Here is an 8,639-nt window from a genome sequence, read left to right on the forward strand (position 1 = left end):
TCGGCGTGGGGTCGTGTTGTAAACATGCCGTATCATATTCTCAAACATCTAGACTCTTTCGGGAGGTCCTCTGTTCTGCCTATGCTGTATTGATTCTCCGGCGTAGAGATGTATGCTCCAGCCTTCGCCTGCTGTCGCCGTTGCCTGAGAGTGGGACTGGTCTGCGCTCCCTAGACTTCCACGGGAGGCATCCCAGTCATCCACTTCAGACCCCCCGCGCAGCTGTCGTCCTGACGCACATCCAGACCAGCGCCCGGCGTGAGATGAGGTGCAAGCTTTGGCCACCTGTCGCCGTTTGCCTGGAGGGAGACATTGTACTGCGCTCTCTAATCCTCTACGGGAGGTATTCCAGTGTTCCACTCCAGACCAGCGCGCCAGATGTGCTCAAGCCTTCGCCACCTGTCGCCGTTTGCCTGGAGGGAGACACTGTACTGCGCTCTCTAATCCTCTACGGGAGGTATTCCAGTGTTCCACTTCAGACCTTCGAGCTATCTTCCAAGGATCCTCGTGCTTGGCACGCTCTCCAGTCACCAGCGCGCAACGCGCATCTTCAAGGGCTTGGCACGCTCTCCAGTCTCCAGCGCGCAGACGCGCATCTCCTAGACCTTCGAGCTTGGCACGCTCTCCCGACCAGCGCGCAGACGCGCATCTCCTAGACCTTCGAGCTTGGCACGCTCTCCCGACCAGCGCGCAGACGCGCATCTCCTAGACCTTCGAGCTTGGCACGCTCTCCCGACCAGCGCGCAGACGCGCATCTCCTAGACCTTCGAGCTTGGCACGCTCTCCAGACCAGCGCGCAACGCGCATCTTCTAGACCTTCGTGCTTGGCACACTCCTCCTCGCAGACGCACCCCGATGCGTCTCTCGGTTCCGGTGCGCACTCAAGCAGTGGCGCACCACTCTGTTCCTCGGCTCCGACAGCGGCTACCCGGTGGACGACACCCTCGCCACCGCCACTGTTCCAGCACTCTGTTCCTCGGCTCCGACAGTCGGCTACCCGGTGGACGACACCCTCGCCACCGCCACTGTTCCAGCACTCTGTTCCTCGGCTCCGACAGCGGCTACCCGGTGGACGACACCCTCGCCACCGCCACTGTTCCAGCACTCTGTTCCTCGGCTCCGACAGTCGGCTACCCGGTGGACGACACCCTCGCCACCGCCACTGTTCCAGCACTCTGTTCCTCGGCTCGGACAGCCAGCCACCCGGTGGCGATGCCCTCGCCCCGCTGCTGTCCCTGTACCATTACGCATACGCCTGGGTGAGTTTTGATTGTGATGTCACTCACCCAGCGTAATGCCTCTTGCCCCCGTTCCCGCTGCTGTTTCCTGTACCTTTACGCATACGTCTGGGTGAGTTTTGATTGTGATGTCACTCACCCAGCGTAATGCCTCTTGCCCCCGTTCCCGCTGCTGTTTCCTGTACCTTTACGCATACGCCTGGGTGAGTTTTGATTGTGATGTCACTCACCCAGCGTAATGCCTCTTGCCCCCGTCTCGCTGCTGTTCCTGTACCATTACGCATACGCCTGGGTGAGTTTTGATTGTGATGTCACTCACCCAGCGTATTGCCTCCTTTAGTTCTCACTTAGTTAGTAGTTTGGACATTTCATCTCCCACTCTGTTTTTGTTCTCACTTAGATAGTATTTTTGGACATTACATCTCCCCCTGTGTGTTTGTCACACGAAGATATTATTACTTTGTTACCTTGTTTATTTGGACTGCTCTGCATCTGCTCTGTTTGTTCCCTTTTGAATATTAACCCTCTCCTCTGTTCTGCAGAGCGGCCCAGATGTTTTTCCCACCAGTCCCCAGTTCCTCCCTGTCCCCAGCCCGCCTCCGCGGGTCTCTGTCCCCAGTTCCTCCCTGTTCCCCAGCCCGCCTCCGCGGGCCTCAGTCCCCTCTGTCCCTAGTTCTCCCCTTCTAGTTCCACCTAGTTCCTGGTCCCAAGTTCTCCCCTTCTAGTTCCACCTAGTTCCTTGTCCCTAGTTCTCCTAGTCCCCAGTTCTCCTGTTCCCTAGCTCTCCTTGTCCCGACTTCTCCTAGTCTCTAGTTCCTCTGTTTCCTTAACCTTCCCCTAGCGTTCCTTTAATGTTTCCCCTAGCGTTCATTAACCTTCCCTTAGTGTACCCTTTTCCTGCCCGCCTCTTAAAGGCACCTAGTTTTTCCCCTCTTGTTATATTCCTGTATTTGTGTTCTCCCTTAAAGGGACAGTGCCCTTTTTTCCCTGTCTCTCAATAAATATCTGTTTCTTGGCAAACCATCATACCTGTCTTGTGTTGTGCGATTGGGGTCGGTTACAAACCATAACAGTACGACCCCACCAAATCGACGACCCCAGCCAGCACAGACGGTGTATGTTGAGTTTGCCTTTTTTTTCTTGTTCCCTCTAGTTCCCCTCTAGCTCCCCTGTTTAGCTCCCCTGTTAGCCTGTTAGCTCCCCTGTTAGCCCTGTTGGCTTCCCTGTTAGCCCTGTTGACCCCCCTGCAGCTTGTTAGGCCTCTACTACCAGCATGGCCCCGGTCTGCTAGCTTGGCCCCGGCTGTTAGCACAGCCTCTATGTTAATGCAGCCTTGCAGCTGGCATAGGCCCTGTAGCTAGCCAGGCCCAAGCAGCTAACCCGGTCCCTCTGCATGGCCTCCACTTTTTTGTGTAGCATCTCACACTGCTAGGACTGCCCCTTCAGCTAGCAGGGTCAGTTTTCTCCCACTGCTAGGACTGCCCTTTCAGCTAGCATGGTCAGTTTATCCCCACTGCTAGGACTGCCCTTTCAGCTAGCAAGGTCAGTTTATCTCCCACTGCTAGGACTGCCCTTTCAGCTAGCAAGGTCAGTTTCTCTCCCACTGCTAGGACTGCCCCTTCAGCTAGCATGGTCAGTTTGCTCCCACTGCTAGGACTGCCCTTTCAGCTGGCAAGGTCAGTATTCCCACTGCTAGGACTGCCCTTTCAGCTAGCAAGGTCAGTTTATCTCACACAGCTAGGACTGTCCTTCCAGCTAGCTTGTTCTCTCATGCTGGTCCAGCCCTGTCTGCCAGCCTAGCTCCGGCAGCTAGCGCAGCCTCTATGTTAATGTAGCAGTACAGCTGGCATAGGCCCTGTAGCTATCAGTGCCTTGGCAGCTACCCTTTCCCCCTGCTAGCCTAGCTCGGCAGCTAGCGCAGCCTCTATGTTGATGTAGCAGTACAGCTAGCATAGGCCCTGTAGCTATCAGTGCCCTGGCAGCTACCCTTTCCCTCTGCTAGCCTAGCTCCGGCAGCTTGCGCAGCCTCTATGTTGATGTAGCAGTACAGCTAGCATAGGCCCTGTAGCTATCAGTGCCCTGGCAGCTAACTTTCCCTCTGCTAGCCCTTTCCCGGTGCTACCATGGTTACCCCTTAGCTACCCTGCTTGCCCCTCAGTTTCTCTAGACCAGTTCTCTAGACCAGTTCTCTAGGCCAGTTCTCTAAACCAGTTCTCTAGACCGGTTCTCTAGGCCAGTTCTCTTGGCCAGTTCTCTAGGCCAGTTCTCTAGACCAGTTCCTCTAGACTAGTTCTCTGGACCCAGTTCCTCCTGACCCGGTTCCTCTAGGCCCGGTTTCCTCTAGGCCAGTTCCTCCTGTTGCCCCTCTGCTACCCTAGTTACCCCTCGGCGACCCTGTTTCTTTTGCTAGCCCCACTCTTGTGGTGGCTTCCCCTGCTGGCTTGGCCAGTACCTTTTGTTTTTGTCTTGTTTTGCCCCCTGCCACTCTGTCTGTATTTGTTTTGGGTCGCCAGGTGGCTCCCGTTGAGGGGGGGGTACTGTGAGGTTTTGTCCGCTGCTCACCAACTTTCTCTGTCTTCTTTAAGCCTACTGTTAGGAATTCCCTACTCACTCTCTCTAGCCCCCACCCTCTCGTTCTTTACTCTCGTTTACTCTCAGTGGCCACACCTGGACTATTATCAATTACCTCTCGCACCTGTGGTGGCAGGCTAATTAGTTCCCCTGTGGGCTTTAAATACCAGGGCTCTTCCCCTCGTTTCGGCGTGGGGTCGTGTTGTAAACATGCCGTATCATATTCTCAAACATCTAGACTCTTTCGGGAGGTCCTCTGTTCTGCCTATGCTGTATTGATTCTCCGGCGTAGAGATGTATGCTCCAGCCTTCGCCTGCTGTCGCCGTTGCCTGAGAGTGGGACTGGTCTGCGCTCCCTAGACTTCCACGGGAGGCATCCCAGTCATCCACTTCAGACCCCCCGCGCAGCTGTCGTCCTGACGCACATCCAGACCAGCGCCCGGCGTGAGACGAGGTGCAAGCTTTGGCCACCTGTCGCCGTTTGCCTGGAGGGAGACATTGTACTGCGCTCTCTAATCCTCTACGGGAGGTATTCCAGTGTTCCACTCCAGACCAGCGCGCCAGATGTGCTCAAGCCTTCGCCACCTGTCGCCGTTTGCCTGGAGGGAGACACTGTACTGCGCTCTCTAATCCTCTACGGGAGGTATTCCAGTGTTCCACTTCAGACCTTCGAGCTATCTTCCAAGGATCCTCGTGCTTGGCACGCTCTCCAGTCACCAGCGCGCAACGCGCATCTTCAAGGGCTTGGCACGCTCTCCAGTCTCCAGCGCGCAGACGCGCATCTCCTAGACCTTCGAGCTTGGCACGCTCTCCCGACCAGCGCGCAGACGCGCATCTCCTAGACCTTCGAGCTTGGCACGCTCTCCCGACCAGCGCGCAGACGCGCATCTCCTAGACCTTCGAGCTTGGCACGCTCTCCCGACCAGCGCGCAGACGCGCATCTCCTAGACCTTCGAGCTTGGCACGCTCTCCAGACCAGCGCGCAACGCGCATCTTCTAGACCTTCGTGCTTGGCACACTCCTCCTCGCAGACGCACCCCGATGCGTCTCTCGGTTCCGGTGCGCACTCAAGCAGTGGCGCACCACTCTGTTCCTCGGCTCCGACAGCGGCTACCCGGTGGACGACACCCTCGCCACCGCCACTGTTCCAGCACTCTGTTCCTCGGCTCCGACAGTCGGCTACCCGGTGGACGACACCCTCGCCACCGCCACTGTTCCAGCACTCTGTTCCTCGGCTCCGACAGCGGCTACCCGGTGGACGACACCCTCGCCACCGCCACTGTTCCAGCACTCTGTTCCTCGGCTCCGACAGTCGGCTACCCGGTGGACGACACCCTCGCCACCGCCACTGTTCCAGCACTCTGTTCCTCGGCTCGGACAGCCAGCCACCCGGTGGCGATGCCCTCGCCCCGCTGCTGTCCCTGTACCATTACGCATACGCCTGGGTGAGTTTTGATTGTGATGTCACTCACCCAGCGTAATGCCTCTTGCCCCCGTTCCCGCTGCTGTTTCCTGTACCTTTACGCATACGCCTGGGTGAGTTTTGATTGTGATGTCACTCACCCAGCGTAATGCCTCTTGCCCCCGTCTCGCTGCTGTTCCTGTACCATTACGCATACGCCTGGGTGAGTTTTGATTGTGATGTCACTCACCCAGCGTATTGCCTCCTTTAGTTCTCACTTAGTTAGTAGTTTGGACATTTCATCTCCCACTCTGTTTTTGTTCTCACTTAGATAGTATTTTTGGACATTACATCTCCCCCTGTGTGTTTGTCACACGAAGATATTATTACTTTGTTACCTTGTTTATTTGGACTGCTCTGCATCTGCTCTGTTTGTTCCCTTTTGAATATTAACCCTCTCCTCTGTTCTGCAGAGCGGCCCAGATGTTTTTCCCACCAGTCCCCAGTTCCTCCCTGTCCCCAGCCCGCCTCCGCGGGTCTCTGTCCCCAGTTCCTCCCTGTTCCCCAGCCCGCCTCCGCGGGCCTCAGTCCCCTCTGTCCCTAGTTCTCCCCTTCTAGTTCCACCTAGTTCCTGGTCCCAAGTTCTCCCCTTCTAGTTCCACCTAGTTCCTTGTCCCTAGTTCTCCTAGTCCCCAGTTCTCCTGTTCCCTAGCTCTCCTTGTCCCGACTTCTCCTAGTCTCTAGTTCCTCTGTTTCCTTAACCTTCCCCTAGCGTTCCTTTAATGTTTCCCCTAGCGTTCATTAACCTTCCCTTAGTGTACCCTTTTCCTGCCCGCCTCTTAAAGGCACCTAGTTTTTCCCCTCTTGTTATATTCCTGTATTTGTGTTCTCCCTTAAAGGGACAGTGCCCTTTTTTCCCTGTCTCTCAATAAATATCTGTTTCTTGGCAAACCATCATACCTGTCTTGTGTTGTGCGATTGGGGTCGGTTACAAACCATAACACATTCTTTCTTCTCTGATGACATACCTGATGAGATGATATTTTCTATAATGGCATGTTTACATCTATATTGACACATTGGGTTCCTAGCAATCACAATGGTCCCCTGGGTGCCCCTCATAAACAACAGTCTCCATATATACACAATGTCCATCATTTTTAAATGGTTTTGACAGAACGCCCATTCTTCAAAAACACCATATTCGGTATAGAGGATACATTTCAATTACCTACTGCATTTTGAGCAATATATTCATAACCTTATCTCCATCACTTCGAGCAGTTGCTCTAGATAAACACATTTTTGCATTATCATAGCTAGAAACATATACTCAGCTTCACAGGCTGATAGTATCACTGTAGGCTTTAAGCCTTAAACCTTTGTTGTCTTTTCTGAAACACCGCTGTCCGTCTGCAGCACCTCTGGGATAACGAAAAACATTTCGACGTAGTTCAATGCTTCTCTGTGGGGTCAACAAAAATACTGTGACACTCTTACTCACTACAAAACATAGGTCAGGGCGAGTACAGGTTGTCCAACAAATGAAGCTACCCACATTTTTCTATACATCTCTTACTTCAGTCAAAACATCTCAGGATCTTTCCCACATATCTCTTCTGGGATATTTTTACACAATTGGCAGACTGTTCAAAGTCCATACCTATAAAATGGTTTAACCTGCCTAGGTCTTTCTATTGTTGTCTGGTGCGATGATCAAATCCTCCACTTCTGTAGTTTAAACATAGATCCTCTTTTGTATTAAAACATTGAATCACCTCTGTATTTAAACATTGTAAATCACCCACTTCTGTACTTAAACATGGGATTAAACATAACATTTATTTCAGTATTTTAAACATGGTAACTCATCCACCTCTGTACTTAAACATGGGACCCATCTCTGTATCTAAACGTGGAACCAAACATAGGACTCATTTCAGTATTCAAACATGGTCTCTAGTCAGACATTCAAACCTGGATTCTACTCCCCCTGTATTTAAACCTGGAGTATCCTCCCTCAGCATTTAAGCAATTAGTCACCCTTCTTCATTATTTAAACATGGGGTACCCTCCTCAGGGCCGCCTGGGAGAAATGCGAGGCCCGGTGCGAGATTTAAACGCGAGCCACGCGTGTGTCATACAGTCAACATATTCTTAAATAATAGCGCTGCCCGAGGCTGGGCATGATACAGTCAACATATAGCAAGAGAGAGAGCGAGAGAGAGCTCCCGTTCTACAGTCAATATACAGTGTACAGAGAGAGAGAGAGAGAGAGAGAGAGAGAGAGAGAGAGACACATTGGAAAGAAATTGAAATGCTATTTGGCCCTAAACAGAGAGTACACAGTGGCAGAATACCTGAGCACTGTGACTGAAGATCCTTGACTAGGTACAGACTCAGCGAGCACAGCCTAGCCATCGAGAAAGGCCGCCATAGGCAGACTGTGTGTGTTAGAAAGAGAGAGAGAGAGAGAGAGAGCATGTGTGTTTGTCGTGTGTGTGTGTGTTAGAGAGAGAGCATGTATGAGAGATCCAAAAGGACAAAGATCAACACTTAAATCCAAAGAGAAGAGGGTCTATACCAGAGAAAACAAAGCAGCAAGGAGCCAATGGCCGACATCAGCTAAATAGGCTAGCCAGGTACTGACACCAGGCCACACACAGCTTTGGCCAACGGCCCAACGCTACCCAAGCTACACAAACGACCAAGACAATTCACACACAGCACATGTCGTATCTCCAAATGTTGTGAAGTAACATATGTTTTGCCTGGAAAAAAACATCGTTATTAACAAAACATTCGGGAGGGGAAGGAAGGAAGAGTGGGGTAATGTCATTACATTTTCATTCATCTTACCTGCACCAAGGAACGCAGGGCGAAAGGCCGCAACACAGGTCTCCACGTTGACGAAGGCCTCTCGCTGGCGGGACAAAAAGAAGCTATGGCCGGAGCCTTGTCATGGTGCAGGCCCGACTACATCTTCTGTCAAAGATGATGTCGTAGTCAGAGTGCCAGAACCCCCTGCTATTCTCACGGCTAATGTCAATGGTCGTAGCACAAGCTAACAGCTAACTCTAGGCTAACTGATAGCATCAAACTAACGTGCGCAGCCGGCAGCTAACGTCGTAGCTAAACAGCCAACTGGCTAACAGTTAGCTCAACCCGGCTATCGCTAACCATTAGCTAACGCAGAAGCAAGCTATGCGGCTACCACTGAAAAACTGTACAACATGAGAAAAGCAATACAGGTGCTGACACCAGGCCACACACCGTTAGCTACTAGTACTACAACAGCTAGTCGGCCAGTTTGGCTCCAGAGAGAGAGAGAGAGAGAGAGAGATCCACGGCGGGAATAGAATAGGTTGCATGAACTCACCATAACGCAGTATCAATGGTAAAGTTGGAAGGAGACTTTCCGTGGAGAT

The sequence above is a fragment of the Notolepis coatsorum genome, assembly GCF_963971535.1.
Source record: "Notolepis coatsorum genome assembly, chromosome: 4".
NCBI classification, from domain to species: Eukaryota; Metazoa; Chordata; class Actinopteri; order Aulopiformes; family Paralepididae; genus Notolepis; species Notolepis coatsorum.